Source organism: Callithrix jacchus, chromosome 22, assembly GCF_049354715.1.
Source record: "Callithrix jacchus isolate 240 chromosome 22, calJac240_pri, whole genome shotgun sequence".
NCBI lineage: Eukaryota > Metazoa > Chordata > Mammalia > Primates > Cebidae > Callithrix > Callithrix jacchus.
The window spans coordinates 28,155,709-28,176,794 of NC_133523.1; the positions used below are offsets into that span (position 1 = coordinate 28,155,709).

Here is a 21,086-nt window from a genome sequence, read left to right on the forward strand (position 1 = left end):
GAGATTTGGGTGGGGACACAGCCAAACCATATTACTCTTATTTTGGGCAGTGGAGTCTAGACGCATCAGCCACTCTGAGCCCAGTCATTCTTTGCTGTGTCTCCATTGAACACTCTCTGATTTCTCCAGACCACTAATGTCTCTCTCTCTCTTTTTTTTTTTTTTTTTGAGACGGGGTTTCACTCTTGTTACCCAGGCTGGAGTGCAATGGCGCCATCTTGGCTCACCACAACTTCCGCCTCCTGGGTTCAAGCAATTCTCCTGCCTCAGCCTCCCGAGTAGCTGGGACTACAGGTGCGTGCCACCATGCCCAACTACTTTTTGTATTTTTAGTAGAGACGGGGTTTCACCTTGTTGACCAGGATGGTCTCGATCTCTTGACCTCATGATCCACCCACCTCGGCCTCCCAAAGTGCTGGGATTATAGGCGTGAGCCACTGCGCCCAGCCTAATGTCTCTTATCTACACACTCCTTCAACAGAACAAATTACACCACTGGCCCCAAACTATTGACTGCTGTGCCCAGTCCATAGTGTGTTTCGGGAATCATGGTGCTCAAGTTCAACGGCCACTACATGTTTTCGGGCACACTTGAGGTTTACAGAGAGTACTTAATCAGAACTTTCTTGCCTGCAAGTTTTGCGTCAATTGAGACACGCTCCAGCGAGGTAGGAAGATATCGACTAAACTGTGGGAGAACATAGCTTGCATCTGCAGCCAAAGTCAGCATTCTGATACATTCCCCTCAAGCTGACAACCTGCGAGTGCTTATCCAGCCTACTGCATGGAGAATTGTGACCTATTTTTCAAGAGAGGCTGGTTACAGAGAGCACATAAGGGCAGTTTCTTTAACACATGAATCCTACCTGAGAGAAAAATACTGACCAGTGAGAGTCCAACTCTTCCTGTTCCTATCAGACAGGCCTCGCTCCTTTATGAAGGGGAGAGGAGGACGAAGATCCCCTGAATTTCGTGAGTACAGGATTCTTTTTTGTCTCCATCCCGTTGCTAAACTGCCTTCTCCTTTATTTTTTTCATCTCTTCTCCAACATCCAGTGAACGATGTCTCCTCTTTCGCCTGTGACCACCAGAAAAATAAAAATATTTATTGCCTTGAAAGTTACATCCAATCTGATCCTGAGTTACTGTTATACCTTAAAGGAATTCTTGTAAAATATGTTGAAGAAATTCTTCCATATTTCATTAGTAAAAACAAAAAATATAATTTATACACACACACACACACACACACACACAGATATAATTTTAACCAAAAAGCCTATTGTATTTCTTTATTCTGGTGCATAAAAACACCTTTCTAAAAAAGATGCAACAAAGATGAAAAAACTTATAAAAATGACTCTAGTGCAAAAATAAACCCCAAAGATTCAGGGTATGAGAAAGGCGCAAGTGAACTACTGATAATATTCCGTAAGTGAGACTTTGTGTAAGAGACAAATTAAAATAACAGACTAAAGGACAAAAACCACTCTGTTCTAACTTCCCTAAAATAATAGAAGAATATTTTAAAACAAAATTAATAGAGAATAAGTACATATGGACAGTGCAAAACAAGAAAATGTGGATCAGCAGACCAGAACATGTGAGGAATTCCTAGAAGACAGAAACCAGATGGGATTAGAGTGACAAGAGTAGATGAATCTATAGCCAAAAATCATATGCAGCATGCAGGATGAATCCCCACATGGCCTTGGCTCACCCAGCTCTTCCCCCTTTCTCACTTGTAGTTCTCAAAAATAACTATAGAATGTGCCGGGAATGTAACATCCTGAGATAACGAGGAACTGGCTAGAACGGAGCCCGGGCTGTTCCTGCTCGTCCTAGAACACGATGTCCTTCAGTGCGTTAGCCCAGAAACTCAACTCTGCCTAGGCATAAAATCCAGGCAGAGTGGCCTTTTGGGGTCCATCAGTTCCAGGGCAATGTAATGTGAGACACTGAGATAAGACTACATTTGCCCCAGGAGCAAGCCCTGGGGCACTGGCTCACCTTGATATCTATAGGTAATAAAGTTGCTTTGCTTGATTTGCTATGTTAGCCTTCTGCCTCCCTAGACTTATACAAGTGATAGAATAACCAGTGACTTGCGAATGTGCTAGAGAAACCAGGGCTCACATGGTGAACCCTGCTTCACACACCCCACAGTGACTTTGAAGCTAAAAACGAATGCTAGGCGTGGTGGCGCACACCTGTAGTCCCAGCTACTCAGGAGGCTGAGGCAAGAATATCACTTGAACCCAGGGGGCAGAGGTTGCAGTGAGCTGCGATCGTGCCACTGTACTCCAAAAGAATAAGACTTCATCTCAAAAAACAGTTAGAAAAAGCAATAAATACTATTAATGTCAAAACATGTGGGATATAACCAAAATAGGACTCAGAAAAACAGTTATAACTGAATTTTTTAGAACCTGAAACAAAAATTAAACAAAGGCTAGGTATATACAACAAAGTGTTTTAAAAAAAGAACAGCAAGGTAAGCTCTAAGAAAGTAATTTAAAAAAAAAGAAAAATGGAGGAAAATAATTAAATAGAACAGCAATATGAAAAGCACACCCTATCAGTGAATCCAAAAGCCAGATCTTTCTAGGACAACACTGAGGACAACAGTAGGAAAGTGGACGGGACCTGGACTGTTCCTCCAAAGGCCCCTGGAGTGATTTCCTTGATGTAACTCATGTCACCATTTTCACTATCAATGTGGGTGCCTCATGATGTGTGCCATTTATGCGAAACTAATTCTGTGTCCTTATCATGTTGCTCTCCTCCATTGAATTACCTTAGCACCTTTGCCAAAAAATCGACTTCACATATGTTACGTGTGGCTCTATTTTTGGCTATTTCCTATTTTGAAACTCTGTTATCAATTTAAAATTACTTCTTCTTGGTGAATTCACTCCTTTATGATTTTGCAGTGTCTTTCTTTGCCACTGACAGAAGTACTCTTTGTTTCAAATTCTGCTGTATCTGCTATTAAGGTACTCACACCAGTTTTCTTATGATGAATGTGGGCATGGCAAAGCCTTTTCCCATTCTTTTATTTTTAATCATCTATGCCTTTCTATTTGAAGTAGTTCTCTTGTAGACAGCATGTATCTGTTTTTAGTAGTAGTGCTTTTTATATAATCTGACAGTTTATTCTGCCTTTTAATTGGGGTATTTAAGTCCATTATATTTATTGCAATTATAGATAAGGTTGGATTTAATAGTACCATTTTGTTAGCTCTGTTCTTTTTGTTTCATCTGGTTTTTTTCTTCATTATGTCTACTTTTGAATTCAGTAATTTTATGATTTCATTTTATCTTCACTATTTGCATATTAGTTATGCATTTTCTTAAAATTTTTACTCTATGGTTTCAATATACATCTTGAATTTCTCACCTTCAAAAAATGTTATACCATCTCATGTATAATGTAAGACACTTATGATAATATTTTCATAATTGCTTTTTCCTTCTTTGTGCTGTTATTGTGGTGCATTTTCCTTTTACATAAATTCCATAATACATTGTTACTATTTTTGCTTTAGATAGATAATTATATTTTAGAGTGATGAAAATAAGAAAAAAATATGCCATTTTTATATTTACTTCATGTTTACTGTTTCTAGAAATCTTCATTTATATGTAGATCCAAGTTTCTATCTGATACTACATTTCTTTTGCCTGAAGAACATTAACATATTTTGTACTGGCTCCTGTTGGTTAACTGTGCATTCTCTCAGGTTTGTTTCTTTCTTTCCTGTCTAGAAAGTGTTTATCTCACTTTTATTTTTGAAAGATATTTTAGCTGGATATAGAATTTTGAGTTAATAGTATTGTTTCCAGTACTTTAAAAATGCCTTCCCATTGTCTTCTAGCGTCCATAGTTACTGAAAAGAATGCTGCTATAGTTTTCTTCTTCTCTTTCTTTCTCTTTGAAAAGAGTCTTTTCTTTCTTTGCTGCCTTCAACATTTCTCTCTCTCTCTTTTTTTTTTTTTTTTTTTTTTGCAGTTTTATAGTGATGTATGTAGAAGGGCATTTTTGTCCTTATCTTTTGTAATTTATACTGATTCTCTGAAATTCTTGGGGTTTTGATTTGGTGTTCACCACTAATCTTTAAAAAAGTGACCATTATTTCAATAAACACTTTTTTTAGTGCACCTTCTGTCTTCTGTGGCATTCCAACGACATTCCATTCAAATGTTTATTTAACAGTTTGATATTGTCCCACAGCCTTTGGATGCTTCGTTCTGGTTTACTTTTCACTCTTTTCTCTTTCTTTTTGTGTTTTGGTTTGTCTAATTTTATTGAATTATCTTCAAATTCACTGATTCTTCTTTCAGTTGTGTTGAGTCTACCGATGTTCATTAAAGGACTTTGTTTCTGGTATCATGTATTTAAAAAAAAACATCTAGTATATCCATTTGACTTTTTCTTTTTTTTTTTTTTTTTTTGTTTGAGACGGAGTTTCGCTGTTGTTACCCAGGTTGGAGTGCAATGGCGCGACGCTGGCTCACCGCAACCTCCGCCTCCTGGGTTCAGGCAATTCTCCCACCTCAGCCTCCTGAGCAGCTGGGATTATAGGCACACGCCACCATGCCCAGCTAAGTTTTATATTTTTAGTAGAGATGGGGTTTCACCATGTTGACCAGGATGGTCTCGATCGCTTGACCTCGTGATCCACCCGCCTCTGCCTCCCAAAGTGCTGGGATTACAGGCTTGAGCCACTGCACCCGGCCCCCATTTGACTTTTTCTTATGGCTTCCCCTGACTGTGGAAATTTCTCCATATAATTATAGATATGTTCATTTTCTCCCACTGGATCTTTTACAAGTTAATCATTGTTATTGGTAAATTGTTATTTGATGGTTTCTACACTGGTTTTTTATGGCTCTGACGAGGAGTTGTATTTTTGTTTTCTATTGTGTTTTTTTGGGACTGTGTGTGTGTGTGTGTGTGTGTGTTGATCTTTTACATATCTTGTAATTTTTGACTGAATGCTAGCATCGTGTGTAGACCAGAACTGCTGAGATATATAGCATTTATTCCTCAATATTTACATTTTTCTTTTTTTGTTTGGCTGCTAGTATGGTTTGAGTCAATCTAGTCAGAAATTGGTTTTATTGTTGCCATGGTTACTCTCCATGCAGAGTCTTTAACTTCCATTAGTAATGGGTTGTTATTATTTTGTGCTTGGGTGCAGGCTGATGAGCCTAAATATACTTCTCAGAATTACTGCTACAGCCTCAGATTTTAAATGATCTTTGCTCATCTGCACTGCAGGAGGAGTCTCTCACCATGCTTTTGCCTGTTCTCCAGTGGTAGAGTGCTGTTGCTTCTTTTGGTGCTTGATAGATAAGTAGTAATTGTCAACAAGGCTTCTCTCTTGTCCTTTTCCAGCCATAATCTTATAAAGGACTTGGGACAAAATGGCAAAAAAAGATGTAAAACTACACCCAACTTTATTAGTCATTAGAGAAATGCAATTTAAAACCACAATGCGATACCATTACATGCATGACTAAAATTTAAAAGCCTGAAAATACCGAAAGTTGACCAGTATGCAGAGTTACTGGAACCCTCGCACACTGATGCTGACGATACAAAATGGTACATTCACTCTGAAAAAACAGTTTGGGACTTCCTTATAAAGCTAAACACAAAATGACCATATACTGGAAAAGTCTCTTTTAGATATTTTACTGAGAGAAATGAAAATATACTTTCACACAAAGACTTGTTTCATGTATGTTCATAGTAGCATTATTCCTAATAGCCCCAAACTGGAAACAACTCAAATGTCAAATGGGTGAACAAATTGTAGGATAGTCATACAAGAGGATATTACTCATCAATAAAAAAGAAATTACTACTCCCCATAATATGGATGAATCTCAGAAGTATTATGTGGAATGAAATAAGTCAGACCAATAAAACTTCTTCATATGATATAATTCAGTTGATACAAAATTACAGAAGAAATAAAAACGAATGAAGGCTGTTGTTTTTGTGATCACGGTAGGAAAAGAGGACTGACTATAAAGGAGCCTGAAGACATTTTTGGAGTCATGGAAATATTCCACATCTTGATAGTGGTGGTAGTTACAAACCATGTGCATTTGTCAAAGTGTATCAAACTGATATTCTTGGAATTGGTGAATTTCATTGTATATAAATTACACCCAGTGATTAAAAGTAAAAGGTGAATAATTGTTCCAGTTAAGTAAGATAAGCAAGTATAGGCTAGGGGAAGTTCTATGCCCTTGAACCCTTCTTCAGCTGAAGCACTTCTCAGGAACCACTAAACTTCCACACATCTCAGTCTGAAAACCAGTGGCTTAGTTTTCCCAATTTGTGTGCACTTGAAAATTAGAGCCAGAGGTGATGTGAATTTCCCAGATCATATAGTTTAATAATCTCAGCTCTAGGATTTTAACCAGAATTATATAAGGAACCAACAGATTTTTAAGGAAATAATCAATTATCTTTTATTCATTGCTTTCATCTTCCAAATAATTTTTGACGACCAACTATATATATGACATAAAGCTGCTATTGGAGTGATATACCAAGAGAGTTCACAAATCTGGCACTCTGCATACCTTCCTTTGAGAAATGAAATTCACATAGGATTTATTTCTCTTTCTCAGGACTGATCCAGACTGCCTACAAAAGTACATCTTTTACTGCAATTATAACAGAAAAAACACATAGAATTTCAGTTATGAATTTGACCAGCTTCCCACCGGTCAAACCTCCTCTGTGCACAACACATTCAGATCGTCACTGATGAAGCTCCCTGGGTGATGTGCTTTCCTAAGAGCTGCTGTGAAAAGAAAGGGTCCAGGGAGGTTCTGGGATGCAGGCAATCCTTTGGGACCGGTAGGTGGGTAAGTCCAGTGGAATTTGAGACTAGGGAAGCCCATTCACTGCTTCTTCCAGGAGGGACCACCTCTTTTCTGGAGCTTCAAGTTTACCCAGGAAGAATATCACAGGTTTCAGAAAATTGATTTTAAAAAACGGCTATTTTGGGATCTACTTGCCTTTTCCTCTTTCCAAAGAGGAATCATTCTTGGAGGCTCTGACATCAACACCACTCCCACTGCTCCAGCATGGCCATTAATCACCCATCAAATTCCTGCCTTATTTCCTTTTGGCCTTGAAAATTATATGTCTTTCCTTTTGGCCTTGGAGATTATATGTCTCAAACTCTCTTGGTTGCTCCTTTTTTTCCCCCCATTTTTTTTTGCCTTTTTTTTTTCTTTTATGCTTTTATTTTTTCTTTCTGAGGGATGAGGACTGAGGAGGAGAAAGCCATTGTCAATTAATAGAGAGACATTTTCTCCAGGTGTTTCTCAATTATCACACTGGCAGCAAGCCCCTTCTGTGTAAATTGTATTGAGAAAAAAAAGAAAAAATACCTCTCTGTGCAGACATCCTCCCTGGGATTGTAACCAGCTCCGTGCCTTCTTTCCTCAGAAGGACAGTCCTCCTCTGGGAACAGCCCTGCTTAGAGCTATAAGCAAAGCCAAGGTTGCTGTCTCCTGAAATATCATGATTTGAATGTGTTAAAGTGTGTGATTATTATTAGATCTTAAACACTCTAGATTTGCTCCCTCATTCCACACAAGTTTCAGAAATAAACCCGCGACCAGTCTTCAGGAGAGATTGATGCTTATTCTGTGTCAGAGGCCTGGTCCCCAGACGTCTCCATAAATTTGTCTGCTGGAAGACCATAAACATAATTCTGAGCATGGAAGTTATTTAGATTTGAATTAATTGCTTTTTCAGTTGTTTTCAAATATGCAAATCGAAATAGCCAAAAAGAAAAAAAAAACCACATCTATATATAAAACGGAAAAAAAAAGCAGTCCATTCTCTTGGAGAGATTCTAGAATGTCCTTTGCCAAGGTGATCTGCTTTTTGTCAACAAAATGGCAAAGGTGCATTTTTTGTTAAAATGACCCGTGTCTGTGTGGGTATTTCCTCTTTCTCTGACATTTTCTTAGTGGAGTGATCAAGTATTTCCTGTTGGTCAGAGCCTCTTTGACTTCAGCAAGCTACCACACAAAAAAAGAAGGTTATTAAATCAACTGTGGATAGTAAAAGTGCCTTGGCCAGTCCTTAGAATCTGTAGGAAAATGATTTTGTAGAGAAGGCTGAAGGCGAATGTAGGAAGACGCATTTTATTGTCATTAAAAGTCACCTAATGACACAAGCTAGGCAGTCGGTGTTCATCTCATCAGTTAGGTCAGAAGCGTCTCTGCTTACCGCTGTTATGACCCAGCATGTTGACTTCGATGGAGACCTTGAGAGACCTCTTGGGGGGAAACATGGTGGTTTATCTGGGGACACAACTTGTAAACATCTCTCATCTAGGAATTTCCATGAATCCTCCTGAGCTTGGAGAGATGCCCAGCTCGTGCCAACTCCTGTATAACAAGCTCCAGATGCTTTCTCTACTCCGTGCCAGGTGGGATTCCCCAAGGTTTGCCCTTAACCCATCTCCTCAAAGCCCAAAGTCAGAGACGGGGCAGTTCTGGGGTCAGACACTTGCACACAGCTGGATTGCCTTCACCTTTACTGGTTCTCAAGAACCACTAAACATCCATGCATTTCAGTCTGAAAACCAGTGGCTTAGTTTTCCCCACTTGTGTGCACTTGAAAATGAGAGTCAGAGGGGATGTGAGTTTCCCATGTCCCATGCCCTGCTCCAGTGAGCGTTCAGCCTTTAGTTATGTCCATTCATAGTCTGCCCAGACAAGGTCAAGTTCAGCCAGGAGGTAAAACTCCCTCTCTCTCCATGACATCACTGGTCAGTAGTCACAGGTCAGCTAGTCACATGAAGACTCAGTTTTCGAGCAGATTTGAGTACAAGTCCTGAGCTAGGAAATACAGAAGTCAGAGAAAAATGTAATCTTAAGCTCCTCTCTTTGCCTTAGGCCAGTTCCACAGAAGCACAGCTTAAGATGGAATTCTGGGGCTAATGACTTACTAGGGAGGTTCTCTCAGGAGAAGCCAGTGAGAGGTGCAGTTTGGGGCAAAAGAAGAGTCAGGCCAAGGACTGGTCGTAGCTGAAGCCTAGCCTCAACTTGAGTGCACTGGAAATTCCGGGAGGGTGCACAGTCCCAGGTTACTCTGGGTTGTAGGGGGAGAGTGAGCTTCACAGGTTTATTTCTGACTGTCACGGGCTACAGATGGCCTGCAGCAAGGAGAGCATGATCTCCCTGTGTCTCTGCTCAAGGTAGCTCCTGAGGGCAGGTCTCCTGGAGGTGGAGTGCATCTGGGGAGCACCTACGCTTTTAGCACTGAACTGTGGGTGCTTAGGCTCATCGATGGGCATCTGGGCAAAACATTAAGATTGTGCAGATGCAGCTGTAGTGGAAAACAATATGAATGCATGGTCACATGGACTTCCTAATATACTCCCAGGTCTCAGCCTTCGACCATGCAAGGAGGGAAGAGGTGTTGCCCACACAGCAGGTGTTGTCCACAGAGCAAGTGTTTCCCCAGCCATGGGACATAGGGTCAGGGCTACAGCCAGGCTCATCCCAGTGTCAAGGATGTCTGTCCCGCATCCCTGCCATGAAGCAGTAAAACAGCAACTCTTCTCGCACAGAGGGAAAAAGCCAGGATCAAGGTCCCACCTTTCAGCACCACTTACCTGCTAGGGTCTTTGGGCATCATGCCAAGCCCTCCCTGAAGGCTGGCTGTGACTTTCTCATAGGGTGTTTACTCTCTAGTTTGTCGGCTTCCTGGCCCCTGAAAGTGTCTGTGAATGTAACCTCAGAAAATATGTGTGGAGACTCGAGATTGACAGAGGGGCCAGGCGTGGTGGCTCATGCCTGTAATCCCAGCACTTTGGGAGGCCAAAGTGGGTGGATTAATTGAGGTCAAGAGTTTGAGATCAGCCTGTCCAACATGGTGAAATCCATGTTGCTCACCTGTAATCCCAGTTCCTTGGGAGGCTGAGGCAGGAGAATAGCTTGAACCTGGGAAGCAGACATTGCAGTGAGCCGAGATTGTGTCACTGTACTTCAGCCTGGGCTCTGTCAAAAAAAAAAAAAAAAAAAGATTGAAAGTGGGACACACACTGACTCTTGCAAGGGCAGATCATCAGAGAAATGAAGAGCAGCCCAGGCATCAGGGCCTTAGGGTCACAGGCAGAGGTGGGCCTCCCCAGGAGAAGGCATAGCCAAAAGGTAAGGCTTGGTTCCAGATTAGATGGTCAAAATCCAGAATACAGGCCCATGTCCTCAAGTTGTCCTTGTTACTCTGACCCTTTGACACGTGGTTCTTGTGCTGGGCCAGGACCATTGGGTTTGTCTTCCACAGAGTCACTCACTGTGTGACCTCAAGTCCCTGCCAACTGTTTTTCCTTGCTCTTGTCCCATTGGGACCAATGCTCTTGCTCCATCTGCCCTCAGCAGCCCACTTCTTCCCACCTCCGGCATCTACCCCTGAACTATCCTAACCTCCACAGCAATATGGTTTCAGCTGAGATCATATTCCTTCCTTAAACATTTTTTAGGTGCCCCCAAAGCCTGGGGTGGGTCCTCTGGCCATCACCAGGGGAATGTGGCCCATGGGTCATCCATGTGAAAGGGCAGTCCTGAGGTATCGGGAGGCTGCTTCTTAGAAAACTTCGGGTTCAGAGTTATCACAGCAAAGTAAAAGCTGTCAGCCCAGCCAACGCTCTGCTCAGGACCTGTCTAAGGACACCAGAAGCTCTGGAAGGAAGAAGGCTCAAGGGCCCCTCATGGAGGAAGTGCATCCTTGGCCCACATACTCTGCACCAGAGCTGTCAAGCAGGGAAGGCAGGCAGCTGGAGAAGCTGGGGAAGATGCTGGAGACCCATCCTGGGAAGGCCCTCCATCCCTCTACCCAAATGGCCTGCACTAGAATTGACTTGTGCTCTACTGGGGCACCCGAGCCCAGACTGCACCTGCACATACTCAGTCAAAGACAGTGAAGCAAGAGGAACACACGTTTGAGCTCTGACACACACCTAAGGAGACATTTCCTCCAAGCACATATCCATTATGGTGACTGCAACAGTGATATCATCCAAAGAACAGAATACTAAAAGGCACATTATGCAAATGTGGGTTCCCAGTTATGGATTGATCTGGAAGCTTTCAAAACTTCCAAGACCTCATTCCAGGCTTAGCCAACAACCAGTACTACCTCAGTGATTGAGTGAACATTATTTCCGGGATAAATTATATTTCCGGGAACATTATATGCCAGGTCCCTCTCTCGTCAAATGAGGGACCCTAAGGTACACGCCCTGCCCAAGGTCATGTTGCCAGTTGGGCTGAAGGGCAGAGAGAACCTCTCTGTGAGGTATGGTTTCTTCCTGGAAGCTCTCTGGGGAGCCCTGAAACTCAGGTGGCCCAGGGACAACACTTTTGAATCTGGGGTACTGGCAAGTACTTACATTGATGATTGATAGATGATGAAGCTGAAGATCAGGGATTTTTCAGAAATCTGTGCAGGTTCAGGAAGCTAAACTTCAATGTATCCATTCAATCTATTCTAAGAAAGAAATTTTTTTTGGAAACTGATTATTATAAAGTCTGCTTGCAAGAATAAACATCAGAAGCTGTAATGACAATCACAAAATTAACCAAACCTACAGTAATAGCAGAGGAAACAAAAAAGAAAAGAACGACAAGCTTGCTGTTTCAATCAGTAAATTACAAGATAAAGCTGCAGTCATTAAACAGGGTGAAGTGCATTTCACAGGTTAACACAGTGCTTTCGATTGTAGGTTGGAGTCACCCGAGAGTTTAAGAAAAATACAAATTCACAGGCCTCTCTCAGAGATGCTGATCTCATTGGTGTAGATGAAGTGTGGCCTGTAGATGAAGTAAGTGCTCTTTAGATTATTATAACCAGCAGCCAACAGTTAAGAACCACTGGATTAATGGAAGGAAATCAACTGGAGAGATTGTTAAAAATGCAGGTTCCTGTATCTGGATTCAGGCTCTAAGAAGGGGTCTATGAGAAACAAGGTATGCCAACACATATCAACGTTTTGGAAGCTTTGGAAAAGAGAGTTCTTACACAGTTCCACATACAGGCGGGCATTCAGTAGATTCTAAAGGTGACATCTCAAAACACCGAAGGAGCGTTGTAGCAAGGGCGTTGGTGGAATCCACTGGCCATTTGAAGATCAAGTTGGATCTCGAGTTCACTTCTTCCAACTAAAACCATAAGGAAATAGGATTAACTAACTAACTTCTAAGATTGTGCTGGAGAAAGGCTTTCTAAGGAAGACAGAAACTTTATATAAAGAAAAAATGTAATAGATTTCACTTCCTAAAAATGAAACTAAGTCATGAACCGCAAGATACATAAACTAGAAGCCGCAAACTGCAAAAAAGGAAAGTCGCCACACGTATTACAGATAAAAGCTTAGTAATCTTAATTTGCCAAAAAATAAAATGTTAAATGAACTTTCATAAGCCGAAAGAAAAACCAGTATTCAGTAAAAAATTAAGCAGTAAACACAAAGAGGTGAATTACAAAACAAAATATTCAGTCAATACATACTAAAAAAGATGTTCTACCTCATAAGTAATCAAAAGTGCTAAATAAAAATCAAAATGACTCATTTTTTTTCACCCATCGTATTGGAAAGGATTAAAAGTTTGACAAAAATCAAAAATAGCAGGGATGTGGGAAAATTGACATTCTCATGCACTGTTGTTGGAAATGTAAATTGGTATTCCTTTCTGGAAGGCAGTTTGTCAACTGAAATTAACTTTTTTAAAAAATAAGAAGCATGCCTTTAGCCTAGTAATCACATGCTCGGGAATTTATCCTAAGGAGATAATTGCTAAGTGAGGCAAAGATATAGATACAATAGCATTCATTAATGATTTTAATAGTGAAATTTTAGGAGCAACATAAATATCTGTAAATAAATGATTGGTTAAATAATCTATTATATATATATATACATAAAACAAAAGCCCCCCACATTTGAAATAGTGTATTTCTGTAGATTTCCTTTTTTTTTTTTTTGAGATGGAGTTTCACTCTGATTACCCGGGCTGGAGTGCAATGGCGCAATCTCGGCTCATCGCAACCTCTGCCTCCTGGGTTCAGGCAATTCTCCTGCCTCAGCCTCCTGAATAGCTGGGATTACAGGCACAAGCCACCATGCCCAGCTAATTTTTTGTATTTTTAGTAGAGATGGGGTTTCACCATATTGACCAGGATGGTCTCGATCTCTTGACCTCATGATCCACCCTCCTTGGCCTCCCAAAGTGCTGGGATTACAGGCGTGAGCCACCGTGCCCGGCCTCTGTAGATTTCTAGTTACTGAAATGATGTGGCTCTTTTACACCTCCTCCTTTTGTACACATTTTTTCTTTTCCCTGGGCCGACCATTCCCCCATGCCTTCATAAGTGGTTCTCTCCTGGGAGTGCCCAACCAGCTCAAATTGCCCCTTCTTCTGTGAAGTTGTCCCTCCCTTCTGAGCCACATAAGAAGTCACCACTCTTACTACCCAAAACATTCCTTTACCATTCCCATGGCAGTATTTGTTCACTCATTTATTCAATACATGTTTTTACTGAACACCTATTATGTATCAGGCTCTCTACAGGGCTCTTACCACCCTCTAAAGTAGTTGACTTTTTTGTGGCCATCTTTCCCACTGGATTGCAAACCTCTGCAGAGTAATAAAGTGCATGATTTATTCTGTTATCCCAGATTTCAACTTGGTACTTGGCATATGAGCAATACTAGCTTATTGAATAAAAGGAAGAATTAATGAAAGGGTGAGTGGATGAATGGATGGGTGAATGGATAGGTGGATGAATGAAGGAAGGATGGGTAGATAAATAAATAAGTGGGTGGTTTAATAAACAGAAAAAAATTATGGGTGGATGAATGGGTGGGTGGATGGATGAGTGAACAGAAGAACACATGGATGGATGTTTGAATGGATGGATGGATGAAGGAACAGAAGGAAAGATGAACAGATGAATGGATGGATAGACGGTTGATTGGTAGGTGAATGGATGAATGAGTGAATATAAGGAAGGATGGATAGATGAAAAGATGGGTGAGTATATGAATAGATGGATGGGTGAATGGATGTATGGATGAATGAATAGAAGAAAGGATAGCTATAGGAATTGGTGGATAGGTGGATGGATGAGTGAATGGATGGTGGATAGATGGAGACTAGATAGATGAATGAGTAAGTGAGTGATTGAGTGGTAGGGAAGACAGACAGATGAATGTGAAAGGATTGGGTGGTTGAGGAGATGGAGTAGATGCATAGGTTAGTAGAAGGATAATCAGATAAGTAGGTGAGCAAATGGAAAGGATGCCATGTTCCTCAGTCCATCTTATTGCCATCTTGCCTCAGGAAGGACATTCAGAGAACTTAATCATTAAACATTCTTTCCAAAGCTATGTATGGGATCTGCAAAGTGTTAAAAATTATCAAAGCTATGGAACTGTTTGAGAAAATGGGCTCTACTATGACAAAATAGAACAGAAAAAAAAAACCTATGTAAAACAAAAAGCAACAAGTTTGTTTCACAGACATTGGACATGTTGAGAAACCAACAGAGGAGAGAGAAGCAACTTAGAGATTATTGACAGTAGGAACCCACTTCCATGCCCAGGCCTGAGTGAGAAATCAGTTACCAGATCCAGGAGCAGCCCATGTGTTGGCATCTGAGACTATCCCGATAGTCTCCGCCAGTGGGAGGCAGTTGCAGAGAAAGTGGAATCAGTACCCAAGTGAGAGGGCAACACCCTTGCTTCTCTTTTCCTCCTCCCCTAACTCACCCATCTGTGCCACCCACTGGCCAAACCCAATGGGGAAGCAGCTGGCAGGGGAACCTGGAATCGTGGGGTCCAGGTATCAGCAGAGCAGGGCGGAGTGATAAATGCATTTGAGGACAAACGGGCCAACAATTGCACACCCGACAAAATTGAAATCAATAAATATTTAAATGTGTCCACAATGTCACATTATTTGTCAGCCAAGCAACTGCAAATGAACTCTTACATATGTTATGAATAAATTATGTTGGGTGTGTGTACATTTTAATACAGCTGATGTGGAGGGGAGGAGCGCCTGAGGACAATGAGGCCTTCAAGTGACCCTCCGGACACTCTTCTTGTGGTGCGAGTCTCAAGGCTCAGCTTCCTGTTCTCTAATAGAGTAACTTTGGGCAAATCACTCAGTTTCCCCCTCTTTAAAGTCTATGTCAATTTTTCAAGATCCCTGTGAAGTGAAAGTAAAATCATGTTTGTAAAAGTACCCAGGACCCCATCTGACCTGATGGAAGCCATCATTATCATTGCTTCTAAGAGGCACTCAGCCAACCAGAGGAGACAGGCACAGGTGCCCTTCAGCAGAGCACTTTGTCATGACGACATAACAAAAACCTGAAGAAGTGCAACTTCCTAAAATGAAAAATCTCACGTCCATCAACTCAGGCGAGGACACCATGGTGGACGTGGGCAACGATTTAATGACAAGGACACATCCCAGCCTATTTATATTAGTGCACATATTATATTCCTAAATGTTGAGCAGGAAGGGGTAAATTAAATGAGAGGGTATCAACACAGTGGAACATGGAGAACATATGTGTTCATGTATGCAAATGTCTACAAATTTGCTTTCAGCTATAGTCTCTGAAATGAAATTATGGGTATTGTTTTCTTTGCTTAAAAAAATTATCAATGATAGCTGAGCCAGTTCAGCTGACCCAGTGCCACAGTTCGGAAAAGACCGATATTGACAGAGCAGGAACTAAGGACAAATTACTTGACTGAGGTCCTTCTCAGTGACGTCACTCTGCTTGCTGATGAACTGGCCACTCATGGTGGCCCTCAGGCAGCTAGCGCTTACAGGCTGGAAAAGTGCATCTTCTAAGGTGTGCCTCCAGGGTCCTCTGTGCTCTGCCACATGCATGGCCACCACCTATAGTCACAGGTACAAATCACAAAAAAAAACCTCCCTTCCTGGTCTGCAAGGACTTAAGCCCTAGCTTCAGGACCATTCAATGGAGTTATATGTAGCCATAGCTAACACACCTGCTTGTAAAAACTTTGCATTTTCGATTTGCTTTTATTTTTCCCCAAAAATGTTGAGACAGCTTCAGTGCATTCCTGGGAATCAGTACCTGCTAAAAAACGCGGAAGCAGAAGGTAGAGGTGAAACCCAGGGAGCTTCAATCAAGTGGCTTTCTGCAGGCAGTGCGTGTGGCTGTGGAGTAGCCCCTGGGAGCCCCTTCACCTCTCGGGTCTCAAGCATCTTCTCCGTGAAAGGCAGGATGGCCATGATGACCCTGGAAATCCTGCCATGCTCTAAGGCGAAATATCTCCTCTGACTCAATTTTTGGTTTTAATCTGACATAGTGAAGCAAGGATTTAAAGCTCTAAAGCCAACATGAGCAAATTTTTTCTGATAAGGGTCAGACTGCACATCTCTTAGGCACCATGGCCCCAGTGCTCTGTCTTGCAACTGCTCAGCTTTGGAGTTGAGCACAAAACCCAGCCACGGACAACAAGTGCATAAATTAGAGCATTCGTGTTCTGAGGAAATGTTATTGACGAGACCATGTGGTAAGCTGGATTTTGCCTGTGGGTCCTCTTGTGCAGACCCTTGCTCTAAAGTAAACCCCTGTTTCCCAAGACTTAACTAGTGACTGAGGGAGTTAATAAAAAATGTAGACGATGGTAACGATGATGAAGATAAAAATAATATAAGCCTCTTCCGTTTATGTAAGAGCATGTGTGTGTTCTAAAAATTAAAATAGCACCAAAGATGGTTAGCGAAACAACGTCTCCTCCACCCCCCAATACGTCCATTGCTTAGCCCCAGAACCCACTTCACCTGACACACACCCAAGGAGATTTTGCATACGTGCTCAAGGTCATCAACATTGTCATGGAGAGATGATGATCCTGATGATCTTGGTGGACCCAGTGAAAACATAGGAGTCCTTAAAAGCAGAGAACCTTTCTGGCTGGATCAGAGAGAGATCTGAGCATGGACAAAGGGTTCAAAAAGAACTCACTCTTCTGTTGCTGGGTTTGGACATTGAGAAAAGATACCAAGAGAGCCAAGGAATTCAGGCAGCCAGGAGGAGAAAGAAAGGGCAAGGAAACAGATTCTCCCCTAGAGCCTCCAGAGAGGAATACAGGCCTGCTAAGACCTCAAGCTCAGCCCCAGGAGACCAAGAGAACTGTAAGGTAATAAATATGTATCACTTAAACCACTACATTTGTGATAACTAGAAATAGTATATACATTATATATTGTATACATTATGTGCTATTATATATTACATATACTACAAATATACACACATTACATATAGTGTATATATATACTCCACGCTTGTATACTATGTAATATAAAATTGCCATATACATTACATATGTGTGTGTGCATACATATATATACATTCTATATACATTCATATATATCCATATAGGGAGAGAGATATAAATGTAAACTATTATATCAGTTTACATTGGCTGTAATTTAGATTCATTTTATTTCATTTAACATTTCTAAAGAATTTTTTGGTGCCAACAAGCTTTCTTCAAAAACGTGTTTTATAGTACAGATGAGTTATAATTTCTTCCCTTCCCTCGTTTTGTTTCTGATCTCTTCATTAGTATAAAAATGGCCAAGGAGAAAATTCACACACATATCAAACTGTTAGGATGTAATAAGGTTACTATTCTCCTTTTGCCATAAAAGTATTTTTTTCCTGGTTTTGTTTGCCTTTAATTCATTCGGGGTCCCTTTTGATGTGTGGAAGTTTTGCATTTTGTTTTATTCCAGGAGATGAATGCTTCTCCACTTTTTTTTTTTTTTGAGACGGAGTTTCGCTCTTGTTACCCAGGCTGGAGTGCAATGGTGCAATCTCGGCTCACCGCAACTTCCCCCTCCTGGGTTCAGGCAATTCTCCTGCCTCAGCCTCCTGAGTAGCTGGGATTACAGGCACACACCACCATGCCCAGCTAATTTTTTGTATTTTTAGTAAAGACGGGGTTTCACCATGTTGATCAGGATGGTCTCGATCTCTTGACTTCATGATCCACCCACCTTGGCCTTCCAAAGTGCTGGGATTACAGGTGTGAGCCACCGCGCCCAGCCGGTTCTCCACTATTTTTTTTTCTTCCATGTCTGGAAAGGTGATTCTCAGTCTCAGATTTGTGTTTTCTTCTAGTGCTCATAAGGGTTCTTGTTTTCAGTTCTATCCTTGTGCTAGGTGGTAGTTGTTTAATTTCCCGAGTTGCTAAGCTGTGTTTCCATCCTCATTTATTGAATGATTCTTCATCTTTGGCCACAAATATTGAATGCTATTACCATACTCCACAGCTTCTAAAATGAAAAATTTTCCATGTTAGCATCTCTGAGATCTGGGTCAATTTTCAGTCTCCAGCACCTAAAGGTCTTTGTTGGCTTGGCGTGGAGGCCACTTCTTCCTGGGAAGCTTTGGATTTGCTTATGCTATCATCTGGGGACACTGTGGACGTGAGACCACTTCAAGCTTCCAGCCCGAAGTTCCTTCGGACTTCACACTGCAACACTGTGTGGGCATTGGCTCCGATTCCAATTCTAAGGGGAGACATATTTTCTTCCCTCCTCCCAGTGTAAAGATTAGAACGCAAGAGCATTTCTTTGTGATCTGTTTCTGCGTGGTGCTTGCCTTTCTCACAGACCCTTAGACCGAGGATATAGCCCTTGTCGTAGTGGTTCTATTAAATTCCATCTTCGGAGTTTTTCCTCTGTTATTGGTGCATGGGATAATACTGAATCATACAATCAATAACGTATCTTATATTCAACAAAATATATCACATATAAAATAAAATGTATCCCAAGTTCAGTTTCTGGATTGTCTAGTATATTTTCCCTATTTCTTGTTAATTTCACTAGTATGACAGTGTTTTGAGATTTTAACTTTAATGTTTCTTTTAGTATCTGGTAGGACAATTTCTTCCTAATTATTCATTCTTTCTAAAGTGTTCCAGGTTTTTTTTCTTTTTTTCTTTTTGAGATGTAATCTTGCTCTGTCACCCAGGCTGGAGTGCAGTGGCGTGATCTTGGATCACTGCAACCTTTGCCTCTTGGGTTCAAACAATTCTTCTCCCTCAGCCTCCCAAGCAGCCAGGATTACAGGCATGGTACACCACATTCGGCTAATTTTTTTTGTATTTTTAGTAGGGACGGAATGTCGCCATATTAGCCAGGCTGGTCTCGAACTCTAGACCTTTTGATCCACCTGCCTCAGCTTCCCAAAGTGATGGGATTACAGGCGTGAGCCACCACGCCAAGCTCCAGGCTATTTTTTTCATTCCAGATTAATATTAGAATTAATGTTTCAAGTTCTCACACATCACTCTAATCAGTAAATGAATAATTTTTTTTAAACTCTGGTGAGATTTTTATAGAATCGTCATTAAACCTATGAATAAATGTGGGACAAATTGATAAGTTTGCAATATTAAAAGTTAATATATTTTATAATCAAAACCATTTGATCATCTTAAAGACCTTTTTATATTTTTCTACCATTAAAATTTTATAATTATAATTTTTTAATATTTCTGGTTAATGACATCCTTTCCCAGGATGTCATTCTAATACATTCTAATGTTACTGAGAATGGAATTATGTTTTTGTTAATTTTCTATTTGATTATTTTTAACATGCAAGACAGTTAATGGTTTTTGCATTTTGACTTTGTAACTAACCACCTTTCTAAACTTGCTTAATCATTTTCAAATTATATTTTCATAATTTTAAGATATCATCAACTTTTATATTGATCAACATTCTAAATACTTCAGGAAAACCAGAGAAACCGTGCTACATTAAATACACACACTGACTGTACAATGGATTCTGATGTTTTAAAACTTCAGCATCTTAGAATGAAGACATACAGGCTTTATAAGCAGAACAATCATCTTATTGATATATAATGTTAATACTATTCTGTCCTCACAGTTTCTCCTCCTAGTTCTCTTATTTCTACTGGCTATCATTGATATTATTTTTGATTTTAATGAGAAAACTTCTAGTGTAGTGCTCTTCAATTAGCCTTTTGAAATCTGATGAAGGATGTTCATTCCATCCTCCAGATAAAAGCAAATGTGCACTCACAACCTGACTTCCTGAGCCTTCAAAATTCTCTCAACCCTCTTTACACAGGCTTCCACCAATCGCCGAAGTTCGTGAAAGCTGATTCAGGACTCCTCTGTGGTGTTACTTCTTAGATGAATGTTAAAAGTTAATGTAGATTACATTTGCTTAGTCAGGACAACCTCTTTATTCATCCTCTTTATTTCCGTCTTTTTTTTTCTACATAACGTTAGTAATTAGTGTTGGATTCTATTAAATACTGTTCAGGTATTGCAGTAGATGGTATCATTTCTCCCATTTCTTCAGCCCTTTCTGTACCCATGATTTGCTGTGAGACCTTGCAGTTTCTTCTGTGAGAGAAAGAGTGGATTTTTCTGCCCTGCTACTATTGGGAACAGATATGCAACTTGCTTAAGTGGCCTGAATTGCAAGTTGAAGCCAAGCTGAGATGACTGCAGCTTAGATCCGCTGACCTCCAGCTGACCCACAGACGGGCAGTATACATTTTGTTGTTTAAAACATCTGTATTAGTCAGGGTTCTCCAGAAAAGCAGAACTGATAGGAGATAAATGATAGATGATGATAGATATAGATAGATAGATGATAGATAGATGATAGATAGATAGATAGATAGATAGATGATAGATAGACCAACCAACAAGAATAGGGAATTGGCTTATGCTATTATGGAGGCCAAAAAGTTCTATTACAGGTTATCTGCAAGTTAGAGAATGAGGGGAGCTGGTAGCATAGCTCCGTTCAAGTCTAAAGGCAGAAGAACCTGGAGGTCTGATGTCCAAAAGCAGGAGAAGTGTCTAGGCTCCAGAAGAGAGAGGGGGCAAATTTTCTGTTTCCCTTTGCTTGATCAGGTCTTCAGGAGATTGATGGAGCCTGCCCTAACTGAGTGAGGGTGATCTTCCTTACTCAGTCCACTG

General features: G+C 40.8%; 1 long non-coding RNA gene across 1 annotated transcript in view; it reads right to left on the bottom strand.

The window, feature by feature from the left end:
* Positions 1–388: 388 nt before the first annotated feature.
* The window catches only part of LOC103789884 (uncharacterized), a 30,139-nt gene continuing 9,441 nt past the window's right edge, over positions 389–21,086 (bottom strand). Inside the window, exons 2-6 of the long non-coding RNA XR_001908751.4 lie at positions 12,071–12,210; positions 11,442–11,539; positions 9,946–10,050; positions 7,423–7,545; positions 389–1,078 (exon numbers count right to left, since the gene is read on the bottom strand). This is a non-coding gene — a long non-coding RNA (uncharacterized LOC103789884). The remainder of the gene's footprint in view (positions 1,079–7,422; positions 7,546–9,945; positions 10,051–11,441; positions 11,540–12,070; positions 12,211–21,086) is intronic.